Here is a 19,816-nt window from a genome sequence, read left to right on the forward strand (position 1 = left end):
AACTAAGAGAAACTAGCTCTGCTTGAGACCTTTATTGGCAGTGCCTGTCAGCATTTTTATTCGTGTTATGTGAAATGTCAGATTGGCCTGAAAAAGAGATAATTGTGCTCTACAGTTGGGTTTCATTCCGCTGACAGCATTCCCTATTCTAATACGAGACACTATATCGGTTTGAATTATTGGTCTGAATGTGCAGCTGATCAAGATCTGTCTATGCCAACTGATCTGCATTTTTTTAGACTTCTTATACAATAACTTCTTTACGAGTTTTTGAGACAACTGCTCCCAGAGGTCAGGCTATGTTTTTCTTAATAACCCGATACTAGTAAATTGCTCATTGTAAGTCTAAAACAACTATGCAATTGAACTTATCCCTGGCCTGGTTTGGGTATTACCGAACTTAGAAAATCGTTGTCCAACACCAATGCTACAGGCAAACCTTACAGCTCTAAACTACATTTGAACTAAAAGTGACATTTCCTTTACATTTCAGAAATGAAATATTACTCTTCTGAAGAAAAATGTTAAGTGATATTACCTGATACCATTGATAGATATTTCTAGAAACGATATCAAAGCTTTACTGCCTAAAGGGCAAAAATCCTTTGAATTAAGTCATCCCTTCAGCGTTCAAGTCCTCTTATGGTGTGTTGGAGTCAAACAATAATTGCAAGCTAATCATAAGTCGGACTCAAATCGTTCCAATAATACCCTTCTTCCCCAAATATTTCCAAATTCAGAATAAAAGTACTCACCCAGACAAAGTTGATAATGGCTTCAACAGAGCAGACTTGAATACTACTATCTGGTTATCTTTTACCAAATCGAAAGTGGGCGACTTTGTATGAAGTTTCTTTCATATACCATACGAGTAAAATCTCAAATAGAGCTCAAATCTTCTCGTCAGAAAAAAAAACTATTTTTACTTTAAGAAAGATCAAAGTGACTTCATGTGTTTAGCCAACTTCGCACAGTTAAGCAGGTTACTGGTACACTGTAACTCATTTCTTACCAGCCACGCAAAAAACACCACCTCAACCCGTAACACTTTCTGAATTTTCCCAAACCTTTAAGTCATTTTCAACAAAATGTAACCGAAAAACACAAACGGTAACCAGACATTGAGTCGAACTTATGGTATTGCAAATTTTGTGCTGCAAGATAAACCAGGCACTGACTAAACTTATGACACAACAGCTTGCATCTCAATCCAATGACACAACACCTTTAATGAAAGTCTCTATACCTGTGCTACCACCACCAGGCACAAAGTCTAACTACAGTGTCCTGTAGAAGTCTCCGTCAACCAGTGAGCACGCAACGGCTGCAGCAGATCGCTCGACAACTCGACAAAATTATTGACGCTAACAGTCACTCACAACGGGGACAACCTCAAGAGCTTATCCCATTTATAGAATATCAAACGAAGGTCTATCAATTGCTCACGTTTTTGGATATCAAGCAAGAAGTTCAAAAATTCTGTGGGTTTTTTTCCAGAAATAGTGAAATCAGTAGGGTCTACTTCAAATCTTTAGTCTTTTTCGACGGAGATTAAAGATTTCATAGGAATTTTACGCATTTCGGATTCAAGATAAGAAAAACTTGCAAGCACACTTTCTTCTGGATTACTCATTGTACTTTCCACAACTTTTCAATCATGGATACTTTAGCTCACACGATTGCTGCATCCATTTTCATCAAAATGGTAAGTGGTTTCCTTTTAAAAATTTCTTCCCGTTCGAAAGTTCTTCTGTAAACAAAATAATTAAAAGATGGCCATACATATTCAAAGATTGTACTAGCCCAAAGAAGGAGCCGGGTTTTCAAATTTGATACATTGGTGCGTCTTTGCTACTTTAAGAAGTTATGGTATTTAACCGACAGGCATCAAATATGCCTCAGAGCAAACAGCAAAAGCTATTTTGATAAGGGTTGCTCTTGATATCACTCAGACGAAGCGAATACGCTGCAGCAAAAAAAACCTTGTAGCACAAGTTCTTGTAATATTCCCCGCAAAGTGTCCAACCCGAGCAAGTTGATGAATATAAGTTTATAAATAAAAACGCCTCTTCAATATTTATAAGGCAGCTAGATTTGGAAGTTGAAATCAAGAATCAAAGGTACTCAAGAGTGCAATGCAAATTACATCCGGAGATGTTAACAAAATCAAAGGTTTGGTACAGATTTGTTAATTTGATACCCATCAGATGTTACCGATTTAAGCTAAGATATAAGATAATATCTTTAGTCATTTGCCAATGCATAATTCAACATGTATTTTTCAAAGGCTGCCTGCGTACTTTGTAATGAGAAACATAACATTTCACTTGGGTCAGAAAATATCAGGCGAAAAGGCATGCCGCTGCTATTCCATAACGTAGCATTAAATATTTCAAACTGAAAAAATAATATTCCCACTTGATGTTAGCTGTGACAGGTCAATTCCAGAGGCAACAATTATCAAAAACATAAACAACCGAAAAGAAAACCCCACCACATATCCCTCATAAAAAGATAACTGGTCCAATGGTTGGAATAATGTTTGCTTTGTTAACACTACTCTTTTGCCAAGACATAACTTATCTTACCAATTTAATGAAAAAAAGGAAGATAGAAATTACCAATTTCTTGTTAGGAAAATAATTGGCAATTATATTCCTGCAGTTATTGCCAATATATTTCATACCAATAATAATCTTTGTAAGTTCTTGTAAGATTTTGATCAGTAATTTTTTTTCTGAGCAATTTTTTTCTCATAAATTCTTGCTAAGACATAAGCTGCTAAGAATTGCCTTATTAATTTTTTGCAATTTAAATCTTAGCAATATTTATCTTAGTAATCAATCGGTAACTTATTTAAATAGTAATTTGAATACAATTTAATAAATGATATGCAGGTCCTGGGTAAGTACCAACTTCCGTTTTAGCCTTGTTCAAAGGAATATATAGAGACAGGAATCTTGCTTCCTCAATACCCATGCTTGAGATGTCGATCTGTATTCTGCCCAGACCTTACTAGAATAAAACTTCAGGGTGTCAAGCGTGGCCCATGGCGTGATAAGCAAGAGGTTTGAAATTAACATTAGCGCTTGTCACAGTCTGCCAACTTCTCCAAGTGGTAGGGAGAGAGTGACTCTTCCTGACAAAGCAGGTTTCCTACAAGGTCTCCAGTTTCCTCTTCCATAAAAAGCTGATAATGTCCTAGTCGACGCTCATCCATTGTCACTTCATATGGGCAAAGCCATGTATTCATCATCCCTCGAAGTGTGGCATGTAGTCAACGAGGGAATACGAAAATATAATGCAGTGGTAAACAGATGGTTGTGATGGATGAAATTGGATTAAATCTTCAACCTCTGGTGAATTCTAAAGGAGCCAGGAATATGCCTTTTGATGGTACATTAACAAAAGGTCTTACTGGCCAATTTTGGACATGTAATTTGAGTTGGCCAAAATCTGTGCGCAGGAATCAATTTGAGGTTTTCACTTATCTTTCTTTTTCCCATGTATTTGATATTGGAATCTTATAAAATCCTAACTCTGGGAAATGGTTTTTCATGACACATGTAAATTTTTGATAATAATTGAAACATCATAGTATAGGGGTACTTTTGAGCCAAATCTATGCACACTAAATGTAGACGTTCTGTATACAATCGCCAAGAAAGGACTCTGGCGGCGCCATATCACAACTATTTTTACCAGAAGTTTTACCCACTATGAGATGGGTGAAGATCTTCCTGAAAGAAGCAATTGATTTTCTCCAATGATTAAACATTTTTGGAATATTTTCTTAAAAATTGAAGGAAATGAAGTCAAATATCCTCCAGCCAAGCAGCTGTCATATAATAAATCAACAAAGCGGTACATCAGACACCTCAGGTGTGTTATTCCTATTAACAGAAATAATTTTGAGTAAAGGTTAGGCTACATTTACCATTGATAGATCTTTCGGAACAGCTGATCAAGCTTCTAAAGTGTCTTCTTTTTCATTAAGGTGCCTAACTGGCTCTCCGTGGGTCATGAATTCATATTGGGATCTGGTCACTGATATGCCAACAGGAATCCGAGTTTTAAGCTCACAAACAGAATTTAAGGCAGCTCTTTGGTACTTGGCTTTATTGGTTTTATCAATAGTGACAGTCGGTTTGTCACAAGGTGCAATAGAGAGCGGCCATCATAGTCATTTGAAAACAAGTGCCAAATATGCGGTTTTGTTGGCAACTTATCAGCTAAACTTGGAAGCAGTCATTTGATGCGAGAGGAGAGGCATCCTAAACAATTGTTGCTCTGACGAAAGGGGGGAGGGGAGCTTGCACTATTACGGCTATGATTAAGCACCTAGGTTGTCGTGGTCACAACGAGAGCTACATTGGACCATTACACCAAGTGAATCAATCTCGCCGAGGGGCTTGTGATCTATACTTCTTAGATTCAAATCAGTACAGCAAATTTGCATATTTCCAATTAACCTTTATTCCCAACAACCAGTAGGGAAGTGATACTAAAACACATACTCAAACTAATAAAACTTTCAAGAATGTTTCAAAAATGTCTCAAAAACTCAGATCTTAAAAACTACTTTGAGCTAATTGCTTTTTTGACTCCGTTATTAACTTTTAGAATAAATGGGAACTGATTAATCAGAAATTATTCTAAGCAAATTAGACGTTTAACTGTGCCTAAAATTGTATTTATCTTTAATGGTTGTAGTCAAGGGTGGGAAAATGTCTAAGGTCACCGCATGCCCCAGGTTTACAGCTGTCAGAGCTCTTCTCTTTACAGGTTATACACACTCTGGTACTCGCCTGTCACGATAGGAGCAGTGCATGTCGATACTGGCGGCCATCTTTACCGTAGCAAAGAATATGCCAGCATTGGTCTATTTGCCACTTAATAAGTCTTACAAAAGTAATCACTTTGGCATATTACTCGTCATAAATTAGGCAACTTAGTTTGAAGTAGGAATATATACATCACCTTTACAGTAAGTCTCTAAATTCCATATCTTGAAAATAAGGACAAAGATTTCCAAACAAAATTCTAAATTTGAGAATGATGCCCAAATTCCAAGCACCCAACGATTATGAAAATGATTGTTGGATCGTATCACCAAAGATTTTTATCGATTAAAAAAACAGGTATATATGTAAACACCAATAGAGAATAGTTTGATCAGACGACTACCGAAGGAATATCTTTCCAAAAACAAAATGTACCAAAACTATATCCCTTAGCCTTTACACAAAGAAATTGACAACAACGGGTTCCTCGTCTAAATTCCATGACAAAAAAGACTTCAGAGAGAAGAGGCATGATAGCCCAGCGGTCAAGTACCACCGGGTTTTTTTCGGTGAGCAGAAATGACATCTTTGCTCTTTGCATCGACACAAATATATCGATAAAGAAGAGCAGAGCGGCACTGTGGTTTTGCAGTCTCCGACTTTTTGTGCCATTAATTCTCAGCCTCAACGGGTGGTTTTTGCAATACCAAAGGATAACAAAATTATACAGGAAACGATCCACCAGCGAATCACAAAGGGGTCTATAAAAAAACAAACCACATTCTAAAATCCCGATGCATGGGCATCTACTGATTTCAAAGGATTGCTACTGATGTGTTTTACGGTCCTTTTTTTATCATACCAGAGTATCATCATTTAGGTACTTTTTCGTAGGCGACAAGTACTTTGTTAGCTAACAGTCCTTAGTATTTACTGTTAATCACTTTATGCAAAACTTGAAGGAACTGGAAGATATCTGAAATTCAAGAAAGAGCCCATTCTCCAGTCAGTTACGCTGTACACTCCCAGTGTTAACACAACTACAGTTCGCGTGATAACACTCGCAGCTCTATCAACTGAAAGACACTGCTACATATGTACCAATGTCAAAGCCTCCTTTGATCACATGAAAATCGTACGTCCAAAAGCTTTTTAAAAATCGTAACATGCTTCCGATCCTTGTTTGATCTTTGGACCTTGATAGCAACTGGATTCGGAAGTTGTCTGAAAAAATTTAAATACAGCCAATTCCCAAAAAGAACAATTACGAAGAGGAAGAATTGTTGATTTCAGGGGAACAAATATCGACTGATAATCTTTTTGCACACGTACACAGGTTGTGGTCCGGGCTCTAATTAGCTTAAGCATTCGCACAAGAGCAAGGTAGGACTGAAACATTGGAATTGTAAGTACGTTCAAAATAGACCCCCCCCCCCCCCAAACTCAGTCGGCTTACCAAATGGATTTTAAGAGTTACAATTTTCAATTGTCTTTTGGATGTAGAAGTGCGTCATGTACCAAAGAACTGAATCTTTACATGTTAGTTCTTTTTTTCGGATGTTCTGATTAAAAAAATTCGTAACTTTTCTTATACACGTCCTTCAGTACACTATTTTAATAATATCAGCTAAATAAATGTCAGCCCTATCCCCAGTCTTCAGTGTCTAAAAGCAGCATCTTCCCAGTGGCATCCACAATAGAAATCACTTCCCATATGAGCCGGAAGCTTTGCTTGCAAACTCCTTAAGCTTAATCAACGATAAAATATACCAAAGCCAAAGAACCTTTTGAACAAATCATCAAAGTGCCAAGCACCAAAGCAATACTTTACAAACACCCCTCATTATCTGCATCACTAATTAATTCCCAAAGTTTATAAAAGAGTCAGGAAATCACAATTACTAAAATCGTTCGAAATGCAGTTCACCAATGAGATACCAAAACAGATAAATCATAACTGACTCAATTATTGTGGCATATTGGACAGGGCCAAAAATTTACAGCGCACCTCTCCGAGCCCATCATGCCACAAAAAGGTCAAGCTTATCTGGTGACTCATTCAGCAGTTATATAAACTCCAGAATGAGAAATCCATGATGGCCACCAGGGAGCCATATCGGATATCGAATCAAACCCCAAATCAATAGGGCACCTTTCCGACCCCTGCCCACAAAATTCAAGCCCATCCAATGACTTGTTTAACAGTCCAGAATGGGAAATCCAGTTTTGATATCGGATCGGGCAAAAATCGCTATGCACCCGTTTAGCCTCCACACCCCAAACCAGTCCGACTGCCCATATCTGAGTAATTGCCTCAGTCAGACCCGCGCACACACGGAAGGCAATCCTATATCACTACCGGTGGGATAATTATGGGTGATTTATAAAGACGACAAAACTGCTAATTATCAATTGAGAGTCTCCCTCACCCATCTTGTCCCTTTGATTGTAAAATGAATAAAATAGAACAGCTCAATGTTACACAATGTCAATTTTAGATCTGCCCATATCCTCAGGTAAATATTCATAGGCAAATCTAGACACCACCCCAATCTCTAAAATATTGCTTTAATTTTTCCACTAGAAACTGGAAAGATTCATTAGATTTGCATTAACTTTTCTTTCAGCAACACGCGAGCGATTAATCACTTCAAAAACCCGCAAAACTAATTTACAAGTTTTGACGTTGATTACCACATCATGCACCTTCAATCTAACACCAGGAACTTTAATTATCATTTTCCCGCAATTTGTTTCAGTTGAAATTTTGCTCGGAAATTGCTTTTTATTTCTTCAGACTAGGAACTAACCAGTATCATGACTACTGTCAATGGTAGATAACCTAATTTTGTTCTGATTGAATCGCTGAAGATGGTGCATTCCAAGACTGTCGTGCTTAGTAAATAGAAGGAACACTCCTGTGCGGACAACCAATTTTGAGGAAACTTGAATAAGGCAAACCCAGTAGTTGACTTCCCCTGGTGGTCAGATGATAACCCATTCCTGGGGTTAATGTGCAAGGCAGCTCTTTGATGCAACATATTTATTCAACCTTATCAACGCTTTACGTCATTCCAAGTCTTTTTGACGCAGCTTGTTCGGTCTTTGAATTTGTATGTCATCCGTATTTAATTGTGGGTCAGGAAGAAAAATGCAGTAATACACAATACCACAGTTATCATGCATGCAACTCTGCTGAATCTTGATTTAAACAGTATTTGAATATCTGTCATCGTATTCCTGGAATAGAAAATTTCAAATTCAATAACAAATTTCAAATTTTTAGCGAAAGGCGTAGGCCTTTAAATGACAAACCTACCATCTGGCAACTGAGTTCATGACAAGAACTTTGATGTCAGGTGCCCTGAGGTGATCAAGCTGCCTGAAGCGACCACGAGAAGTAGAGTGGCATTGAATCGATCACTCAAGAGAAAGTCAATACGAGACCAGAACACTATATCAGAACACTATATTCGGACGTATGGCTGAATTGGTTCTAATGCAATAAATCACTTTCAGCCGATATTCAATATCCCTATCTAAATATCACTCTAAAGAAGAAACAGTGGGAATTGGAGGTAGACCTGAAGGCCACAGCAAGATCGTGATATCAGCCGACTAAAGAATTGTGTGCTGCTCTCTAACACTAAGAGGAGAAGAAGAAATGTCATTTTCTAATGTCTATAGCATTTTTAGATTTCATAATCATAACATTTTGTGATGTTATTTTTTCATGAATCAGTGGGTCCACGATTTTCGCGCAAGTCATTTCTGCAATTCATCAACGAACTATGCCAATGTCCTTCAATGCTACCCGCAGCTGCAACCAAACCTGTAAAGCCGAAAGATAAGGATGAGCAATTTCTCGCAGTCAATTTTCAAACCTGTCAGCCTGATCCTAGCAATAAATGGACATTTGTATTCTACCCAATTATACTGTAACATTAATTGGAACAACTCTGCTGTTGATTAGAAATTTCAAATCAATCAGGAAATTATCTCAGCTAGACATCAATAGATATAGAATGTACACTGCACATCACTTGTTTGTTTCAACAATGCGATTAGTAATTCTTTTTCAGGCAACTGTTACGAATCCACCACACACAATACATCAATATTTGCTAAAATTTCGATATGAAACGAAAAAAATATTCCCTGCTTGAACCTGGAGTTGAACATGGAATATGTTTCACGATTTCATGTAATCCTTTTTAGGACTTAAGAAAAGAGAAGCGCTCACAAAAAGAAATTTAAAGGAAAGGAATAGTCTCAAAATCTATTGATGCATTGAGAGATGTTATTTTGTATCATCTGGAGTCACACCTTATTTTATGGGAAATCTCTGTAAGCCTGACACCTCTGTTGGCATGACTACCTGCGGATGATAGCTCATACCTGGTTGGACAGTCTTGAGGCAAACGAAGTTGTTTGAATAACACTCAAACCTTGAGATTATGATCAAGGCAATTATGAGAACAGGCTTCTTGAGACAGAAACTAGTGTTTGATCAATGCTTCAGTCATGATATCCTCACAATGAAGGATAAATCAACTGTGATTAGATGTGCAAAAAAATTTCTTGTTTGTGGAGTAGAGCAATTCGTGCACATGAGATTATTGTTTTTTACTCTTCAACTTTGTTCTAAAAGATGACAGACAAATTGTAGACCGGAACATGTAGGTTACCACCTACACATACTGTACCTGTAAGATTGAGTTGATCACCACTCGTGCGAAGTGATGAATTCCGGATGAAAACATAGTTTAAATCATTGAAAACTTGAGATAACATACTGAAAAATTGATATTTGCCCTAAAACAGCTACGGAAATGTCTGAAACAGCAAACGAATTCTGCCGTAAGGCTCGATTGTGGCTTTTACTTGCACTTCCACTTTTTCCTAAATCGGGTTTTTCTGGGCAAGCACATACACCACATATCCATATTCAGTACACACTTATGAATGAGGTGTATTTCGGGCATTAGTATTTTTCGCCACATGCTGGCGTTGCTAAGAAAGAAATTCAAGGAAGTAATGATGGAGAACAAACTTTTTAATAAATGCTTCATTGCTGGAATTGTTGGCTCGGTATCGAAAGCCATAAAAATGCTTGTTTGCAGTTTCCGTACCAACCATACTGCTAAGCAAAATAAAACATTTGTTCTCGCAAGAGTTTTCTTTATAAAGTTTTTCTATAAACTTTTCTAAGTTTATATCATTTAATAGGTTAGCCATCTCGATCAACACCAAGTTTGACAAAGCAATAAATTGATCAACTACATGGAGTATCAGCTGGCCAAATAGGGCACAACATTTTTGTCCCGAAATAATTGTAATTCAATAACGTGAATTCCACTTCAACAGAAAATTTTGTTTTGAAAAGTGTCTTACAACTAATTGGCAACAAAAGATACAACTTTCCTTGTCATCCCGCATACTTCTGCCATGTCAACTGCAAATAATTGCCTTAAGGAGTATAACAAAGCATAATTATAATCACTATGCTCACTGCAGAGTTCTTCCTTTATTATGTATCAACACCTTTAACCAATAAAAAGCACATCAAACAGACAATTTGTGAACTGAAGACAGCGCCAACGAACGCGTATCCTCAAACACGTGATTTTATTTCTCACACCACTGTTAATTATGCGAAGCGTGGTTGGAAAATGTGACCCAAGGGCTCGAGAAATTGACCTTGGCAAAGCCTCCGTGGCCAAGCAAGCTGATGTAATGACGCTGTCGTGGAACGAGGCAGGCTTCTAAAGCCATGGCGTAGGGTAGCTTTCAAAGGCAGAACGGAGTTGGAATGTAATTCATTAATAAAACTTGCGTCTCTGTGTTTCTTAAGTGTGCTGGAGTCAAAACAACATTTGCAAAATTATTCAGGAAACGTTCTACACACAACCAGTAAAAACTATAGAATCAGTTTCCGAAATCATTCTTTAACTGGCCCAAAACATAGGTCATATGTCAAATGTGAGAAAATACACCATTAGTAAATGCCGGGGAATTAGTCGATTAGTTGTCAAGATCACATCCATTAGGCTAAAAAGAAGAAATGGGGAATCTGTTCTGCTCTACATTTCAGTAAGAATATTTTACTGTAAAGTGCCAGCTTGCTGAGCATGATGTGAATGACGGAACGAAACAATGTGCCCATATCAGCCAAAAGGCCTGGTCAGGGTAGGAGCGATGTTATGCCAACAAAGTTGAGTTGACCAAGAAAATACTTTTTTCACAAAGAACTTCATAGAAAGATCTGTACATTTCGATAACAGCAATGACAGGGTTGTAAATCGTCTAACCTTGATTGAAATGAGATAAAAAGACATTGGTACCACTGCCATTAGTTAATCAGAGAATAGCCAGGGATTTTAGGATCGTTTCGACCCTTGAAGATGTTTCAATAATGGGGAAAAAAGTTCTCTCCATTAGCTAACGAGGTACTGTATGTCACATTCCATCTAAAAACAAATTACTCACTCACCAATGCTTTTAGTTTGCATCCTAATCACTCAATTGTTTTAAATACGTAACACAGACAATGTATACTTAGGCTATTCTTACCTCAACGCACACTATTTCTAGCAGGCTGTTCTTACGACGAGAGTCGGTCGTACAAGCGCAGCTAGGAATTTTCATTTAAAAAATGAAGCCATTTTGACTCCGTGATCGGCTCATCAGAAAGACAGGGTTACATACTAGGGGAAAATTGCAAATATTCGCTATTGGGCCACTGGGAAGGTAAGATTTAAGTTGAAAACATCAACGCCAAATCCATTTATCTTAAAAGAGTATCAAGGTTATCAACAAGCTCATTCACTTCACTCAAAACATATTCAAACAAACACAATCTAAAATTGCTCAATTACTCTTCTCTCATTTCTTATTAAGAAGCATTGATGTGTGCTTTAATCAAATAACCTTTCACTTGGAATCTCCAATTAATCTCGAAAATAATTTCTAAAGTTATTACCATTAAAATTAATGAATTGACTTACTATCAATGTGAAATGTACTTCATTTGCAAAGAATTGAATTCAATTTCCGCTTTTTCATGCACATCAGATAGGGAGATTGGTTGTACATTTGTAGCAAGCCCTTGGCGTCATTGTAAATGGACTACGACCGAGTATAAACGTTTCTTCAGGCAGAGCAAGACAAAAATCCCAAATAAATGGAAGAACATACTATTGCTTTGGGCATGGGTAAGGAAAGAAATGTATGGTGCCTGAAAGCAAAACATGTAACCCATCCAATGATTTTTTAACTAAATGTTTCTAGGTCTGGAAGGTAGGTAGGGCCAACCCTCAACTAAGAACAAACAAAAAACATGTCCCACAAAAGGAATGTCAGGCATTTCCAACTCAATTGAAATTCATTATTGCCATTATGAAATGCAAGAATTGCCAATGCGCCAACGTTTGAGTTCATTCGGTGTTATTAATATGATATACTGCCAAAGCAATAAAATGAAATTCGAAATTTTTAACTAATAATACCAAAAATAAAACGATACATTTGAAATGGGAAGCATCAAAGGCAGTTATTATGCCATTATTGGTATCACTGAATGAAAATCACATTAACGGGCAATTTGCTCTCAGTTTCCTTTCTACTCGTAGACCTCCAATTATAGTTAAACAGCTGCAGAAATGACTTTTATTGTTGAAATTGTGTCACTGCAGCCCATTTTGGTTACCAATTCTTATTGTCCGCTAGGTAACACAAATGTCAATAACCTTTCAATATCAAAGTTTAACACTGACTATTCAACAGATGTGATAAATGGCCTGTTAGCAGGCAACTGAAGTCTATTGCAAATTTAGATGTAGCATTTGAAATATTTTCCAAGTTCTGCAAGCATTTTCTGTCAAACCTAAACGTTAGATGCGCAAGCTTTCATATCTAATGCATTTATCATGACATTCGACCAATCGAACACCAATAGAAAATGAGCAATATTGCCAACCAACAATTAATCCCAACAAACGTTATGGTATACAGTGGCAAAGCTCGTGGAACCAGAATTAACATGCCGAAAGCCAGGCTCACATGGTGTTACAATTAGATGGCCGAGCCAGGATGCTTTCATCTGATCGAACGCGTCAGACAGGCTGCTGATTGGCAGTTTTGGAGGTAGGAGAAAGAAACCAGGGGCATGTGACAATGACAATTATGAAACATTGCTCCGCTATATATGGCCCAGGGAAAATTGCCTGATATTCTGTATCATTGCCTCCAACACTGATAACAAAGGTATGTTTCGAAGGGTTTAAAAGGCAGGATTTGGTTACAGGATGCCAATGTATCTCTACTACTCATAGTTTGGCACTTGGCACTAATCACGCTTGTACAAGGATTTTTTTATCATAACTACAAACAGCACAGATTGATAGAGCACCAACGTGTACCATTGATCACAACGACAAAGTTACATCAGGTAATGGTCGGATTTTTTTATTGCAGTGATGTACATATACAATGTAATTATAATGCATCTGTTAAAGGTAATTAGCATATGTTAAACACCGGCCAAAGAAATAACACCTGATATCAAGGAGGACACTGTGATCAAATATACGAAATTTTCCTGTGGCTTTATCGCCTTTGATTAGAAATAGTTGCCTAATAATTACGTGACACCTGTGTCAGGTAGTAAGGGTGAGATATCATAAGAGTGAGTGATCACTAACTTGACTTAAGGCACCACGACAGACAAATGATTGTATTGCAGCAATGTGAGATTATGATGTGACTTCACCCCCTTAAAGCCAGGGATGGGCAATGCCAATAATAACAGTAGAACAAAAGGGACCCAATCAGCATCCAGTTTGTAACGCTTCCCTGCAAAGTGACAACAAGTTTATTTCACCCCTTACCAAAGAATCGAAACCATCTGGGGTAAAGGTTTTATGTTGTTGGCAAACTGACAATCAATTCAGTCAACAAATCAACTACTGAAACGTATCGATGAGATGATACTAGAGCAGGATGTCATCTATTATCTATTATCATTATGAATTAACTATTGTTATTGTTGAACATGAATATGAATCAAGGCATGAGGCTCGAGAGAAATGAACTTGTTACACCCAAAAGTAATTTGCGTTGAGTTCATTGACTACCAAATAAATGAGAATTACTTTCTGAAGTTTCCACACAAACAAAAGTCATATAGACTGCACCTTCAATGCGTTATTTCCAGTATAAAAGCACGGGTGTTGATTTGCAAACAGAAAAGCTCGAGTGAATATGAAAAAATTGCCTTTTAGAAAGCAACCACATGATCTTGTAAAGAATGCATTTTCGTAGTAATAATTACCGGGAGATTTTAATCTTCAAATGGCCTCTGGTGCTTTTAAGTCAACAATGGTGCTTTTAGTAATAAGCCATGATGTCTAAACTAGCATAGGATTTCATTGTTTAAACAGAAAGCCTTTCAATGTTTAGACTTATTTGGCAAACGACTTTCAGAAAGATGCTCCAGGCTCATTGTCTTAACTTTTCTTGATTCCTAATGCCCATATGGGAAAACAAAGCTTTTTTTACCGGCACATGTGTGACAACAGCGAAATCTAAAAAATACCATCTATACGGCATACCTGTAAGTAAAGTCTTGCATTCATCCTGGATAGAGGGAAATTAATACATTGTGGGAGTCCTGCTAACCACAGTAACTCAGCCATATGCTGACATGATAAGCTCCTCAATGACACCATTAAGTCTGAAAGAATTGATATTGAACTGCAGGCCATGGAGATTCTCTTCTCCCAAACATTTCTTCGCCACCTTCGCGCTGGCGGCAATTTTTTAAGCCAAAACCCTTTTCATGAAACACTATAACTAAAATACTTTCATAAAACGCTATAACTAAAATACATATATGCAACATCCTCTACCATCTTCGCCATTAACTTCTTGTAGCTTCAACTATTTACTGCTGTTATAAGCAATTTGTTGAGATACTGATTGAGGCTGCAACCCTTGGTTATCACCAACAACAAGCATCCGATGCTTGTCAGTCTTATACTCGATCACCATTCCAATGATGACATGCAGACTATCTACCCATTATCTTGTCATCACATTCTACTTTCATCAACAGGATTATCTTAGATGACCTGCTATAACTGAAAATTATTACTCTTTCCCTAGCAAATCATAAGGGAAGCCCACCTGATTTGTCCAAGTTCAAATAAGCCATCACTGACATTGGGTGATATGAATAAAGACTAGCAAATGCTTTTATCTAAAACTCCATGTACATTTACACTAGGCCTTTCTGTACAAAATTGAAGTAAAAGCATTTGCTAGTCTTTATTCATATCACCCATTATCTTATCTCTTCCTTAGATCTCCATCACAATTTCGACTCAAGTGAAAGAGACATTTTTGTCACTACGAATTGACAAAAAATGTTTGAAACTTTGACAATTCATTCACAAGATAACACATTGATAAACGTAATACTGTCATATAGATTCTAGTATATCTTCTAACAGACAGGTCGTGAATACGGCACTTTGCGAATGTTAATTCAAATTGGAGCGAGTGTCAAAAGTGAAAACAGAGGAATTCTCACTTCGACAACATCACGGCGAAAATGTACCTTTTGCATGGTTCATAGTTTAAAGAGGATTTTATAAACTTGATGTAGCACAACCTCCTCATGCGATTATTTTGATTCTTTCATCAAAGAAAGTGTTTTTTTATTCGAGGAAATATCCAAGACCAAAAGAAATCAAAGGAATAATCTCAGAGTGGTGATCACTCAGACGATTTTCTTGGCACCAAGTGACCTCAGCCAGTCAACCTTGTCAAAGAAAATGACATCGACGCGTGGGCGCATTATGGATAGGAGTTATCTTCTGGCATGAAAAAAGTACGCCACTTCTAACAAATACTCCAATCAAGCCAGTTGGCATAAATAAAGCAATAAAAAGAACCTTTCCTTCAAACCCCAAATACTTCTTGAAGTACAATCAAATTCGACAAGTTTTCTATCCATCTGAGACAGGACAATCCCTAATGTTGCCGTTTCCTTAGAGGCCAGGCTGTACATCATGGGAAAAGCAAGAAATGGCATGACACTGAAAGCTTTATTAAAATCTTTCAACCAACCCTGTTGACCATATCACCCCAACTGCGCAGACAGATACTCATCCATACCTAATCTTCTAAATTATAGTTTTCGGAAAAAAATAATATCAAAAGATGTATTCAATATCCCTAATTACGGACCAAGACAGGGCGATGAAATTCATATTCTTAACCATATCCTGTTTTAAACGACCTGTTCAAACGGTTTCACATTTAAAATTGTCCTAAAATTTAGCCATTTAGGAATAAACATTGTACTATTCATGCTGCTCCAGCTGCACTGCTCTTCCTATTGTGTAATTTGCCTGGTCACTATGCATGACGCAAGAGCTATAACTGCATATCGGACTAACCGCCATTATGATGAGTTTTCTTGCACAGAAACCTCATAAATCCAACTTTCCGCAGAAATCCGCCCAAACGGTCAATAAATCGCTGTTAACTATGATTCAGCAACCAATAAATCACCAAGTCATTTCCTCATGACTTTTTCTTTCATTAAAAGAAAACACCACCACAGATATGAATTACTGCAACAAGACGATACAAGTCAGAGTAAACTGTCATGACCCGGTTGAGGTTTTCCCGAGAGACGTTTAGAAACCTGCCCCACGGTTCTAAACATATCTATAACTGACAGCCATAACGGATTAGCCTTCTGACAAAGCGCTGCTACCCCTTAGGACCTTGATTTTATCACAGCGAAACAATGGATGCAGTGCAGAAAGGGTTTTTGAACAAATGCTCAGTTTCCCAGCCTCACTAACCAGACAAATAAATAATGGCAATGGAGAATAACATGTGACGACCGGTAGACACCCTTGATTTGCCAGGGTGTCTATATGCCATTAACAACTCAACTTCAAGCGAAATGAGCGTAGGCTTAGAGAGGAGAAATCATGTAGGCGTTGCATCAGAGGAATAGTCACAAAACAGTGAAAAAGTGTTTTGATTGGCACAAAAAATAAAATTTATTTATCATTAATGGGCATAAAGAAGATTATCTCTACTTGGACCTATTTTCCCACAAAAACGCTTTATATTCAAACGGCGTTACTCAAACACAAGGCTTACAACATGAACCGATGTAACAGAACCTCGGTTGAATACTGATAGCTACGACTCTCATCAATTTTCATTGCATTGTGCTAAAATGGATGCAACGATGTCTGGAATTGCCATTCGTACTGATCAGTTCAATTGATAGAGTAAGCCTAACACCACATCTTCTGGTTATGGCTTTTGTCACCCACCGGATGCCATCCGGTTTGGGTTACTGATGACCGTGACTAACACTTATCATCAATAAAACTATGCCATTAAGTAAGGGATCTTGGCACTTAACCCATCTGCTCTCCAAAAAATAGACAATAATCTGTGACCAAGAATATGAGGCAAGGTTGAACTGCTTCCTGCGCAATGACATATAGACAAGCTACATTATTGTAAGTTAATGTTTATTGTAGAACGGGGCCATTCTCTGCTAGGGTGTGTATCCATGTAATGTCTGCTTGTTAACATTTGGACTTGTGGCGTTGAATCCATTCTCCATAGCATGACCCCTGGTACAACAAAGCAACAGAGAAAATACCCCTGGAAGTTCCAAATGTAGGACGTGCCTCACCAAGTAAACTACAAAACGACAAAGCATCAGCAAACATACTATATTGACACCACAATTGGCCACAGCACATCACCAGTATAAGAAAACAGCTTGTGGGAAGGACGTATCTGATTGCTCATGCTAAATAACACTTAGCATTGTGCCAACCGATCCCAGCAGCAGTTACCAAATGATCAAGACAGATGGTTTCAAACGCCTTCTGCATCTAAGGGGGTGATCAGTACGAGGGTGGTGTGCTACGATCATAGATGATGGTGCAATTCCGTATTAAGCACAGTATCGCTATACATGTACCAGGCAGGTTCCGTTTATCACCCAACACATTTGGAGCATTCTAAAAAGTGGAATGATTGGAACTGAAAAGACGAATGCTGCGATGATTTCTGTTAAGAAATTGATTGAGGCAAATTTGTCATGATGAAAAAAAAGTTTTCAAGTCCAAATACATATCGATGTACCAGCCCACATTTGACAGCAACACCAAACTGTAAAATTACTGGTCTTTAAATGGAACCTGCCTGGTACTGTACATGTTATTCTAAAAGGCCTTAGTCACAGTATATCATTGTTTCTAATACAAAATACATTACGCCTCGTTTTGATCGGAGCGCGGGTCTTGGTATCGTAACCAATGACCGCCTGGGTAGGTATAAAATTCTGAATTTTAGCAGACGAATTATTTTCACCAAGAAGCAACGACTCAGCCCCACAAAACAATGACAAGAACACGAGATTTTGTAGTATTCCCCGATATTGTGATTTGTGAAGTAGGGAGGATACCCGAGGACTCTTTCGAGGTCGTCAGTCAGGATTCAGAAGAGGTCAAAGACGAGGAAATGGTAGAAATCGAGCTAGCAGACTGGGAATTCCCTTGCTGCGTGACGTCATCTTCACAAGCAACAATATGGCGGAGTTCCGGACACCAGGCTGGATCATTCTTTGACGAAAACGGAACATATATACCTTTCAAATCGTATTTAATTTGTTTAATTTTGAAACCTTTTAGAATAGAAATTAATACCTCGCTGTCGGTCATTGGTTGTATAATCAAGACCGCTCGGGTAGACCTCAAATTACGTCCAAAACCCTCGGCGAAGCGCCTCGGGTTTTGGACTGCATTTTCGGTCTACCCGAGCGGTCTTGATTATACAACCAATGACCGCCAGCTCGGTATTAATTCCTTAAACACAGATCGATGTACTAGCCCACACTTCACAGTAACACCAAACTGTAAATTTACTGGTCGGAAATCAATTCACCAATACAGAAACATCTCCAGTATAAAGCAACTCCCAGACAAGTGAATGAACTCATTTGTCCCAGTCGTAGAAAGCAAATTGGTTTCGCGACCGATTTCACACTCAAACGAAAGCCAGGGCTTATTTCATCAATCTTGTTTGAAAGAATATTGCTCTGAAGCAATAAGCACATCGATTCTGCGTCATTTATCAATACCTCTAAATCATCTTGATAAACATTATGAAATATCCATACTGGAAGTTCAGATGGAAGATCAGAAAGATCCCATCAAGCATGTGTAAGGTGAAAGAAATCACATTCTGATCATCGATCGATCAGTCACTTGCCTGAAAATTCTATCAATACTCACTCAAAGAGGAAGTAATGAGACTATAAACCAGAGATAAAGAAATTCTTTGAAATTTGTGAATGGCAGTAGAAACCCTGCTTTGATTTTGAATTGAATTCGCCAAAAACAGAAGTGTCAGTTAATGTATTGTAGGTTGCCTTCTTTGAAGCGGCATTTGAGTAAAGTGCCCTGCAAACAATATTTTTCTGGGAGCAGTATACTCCAATAGATTAACATCCTTTTAAGACTACAATGTACATGGTCAAATTAAAATGAAGATAAAGGGGAGAAAAAGCAGAAGATGATACTGTGTTATAAGTTGGCGAAAAACTACTTAATGTTTATAATATAACTATTGCTTGCTTTCAAAAATTCTAACTTTGAGCGAATGGCCTGAGGGAAAAGCCTTGATAAATCCTAATGAGGAAATGAAACTGTAATACAAGTGTAGTGTTACAGTGAAACGTGAGCATTTAGATGAAGCTTAATTCGCCTTTTTCAAGATCAGCATACACAGCGCCGTGGGCGGAAACTGCCATGTTAAGGGGTCAGCTGCTGTCAATGTCACGTCGTTTTTTGACAGGCTGCTTCCTCCCCCCCCCCCCCCCCCCCATATTAACACTGCAAACGTTGGCATTTCGTCCTATTGGGGATACCTTTACACCACAATTTAATGAAGACCAACTGCGATGATACAGACGAGGATGTTTT

At 37.9% G+C, this 19,816-nt stretch overlaps 1 protein-coding gene across 1 annotated transcript in view; it reads left to right on the forward strand.

Annotated features, from left to right (window-relative positions):
- Window positions 1–1,374: 1,374 nt before the first annotated feature.
- Window positions 1,375–19,816, forward strand: part of LOC135496239 (FMRFamide receptor-like) — a 45,680-nt gene continuing 27,238 nt past the window's right edge. Inside the window, exon 1 of the mRNA XM_064785432.1 lies at window positions 1,375–1,705. The gene's annotated coding sequence lies outside the window, so the exon portion shown is untranslated. The remainder of the gene's footprint in view (window positions 1,706–19,816) is intronic.

Source organism: Lineus longissimus, chromosome 11, assembly GCF_910592395.1.
Source record: "Lineus longissimus chromosome 11, tnLinLong1.2, whole genome shotgun sequence".
NCBI classification, from domain to species: domain Eukaryota; kingdom Metazoa; phylum Nemertea; class Pilidiophora; order Heteronemertea; family Lineidae; genus Lineus; species Lineus longissimus.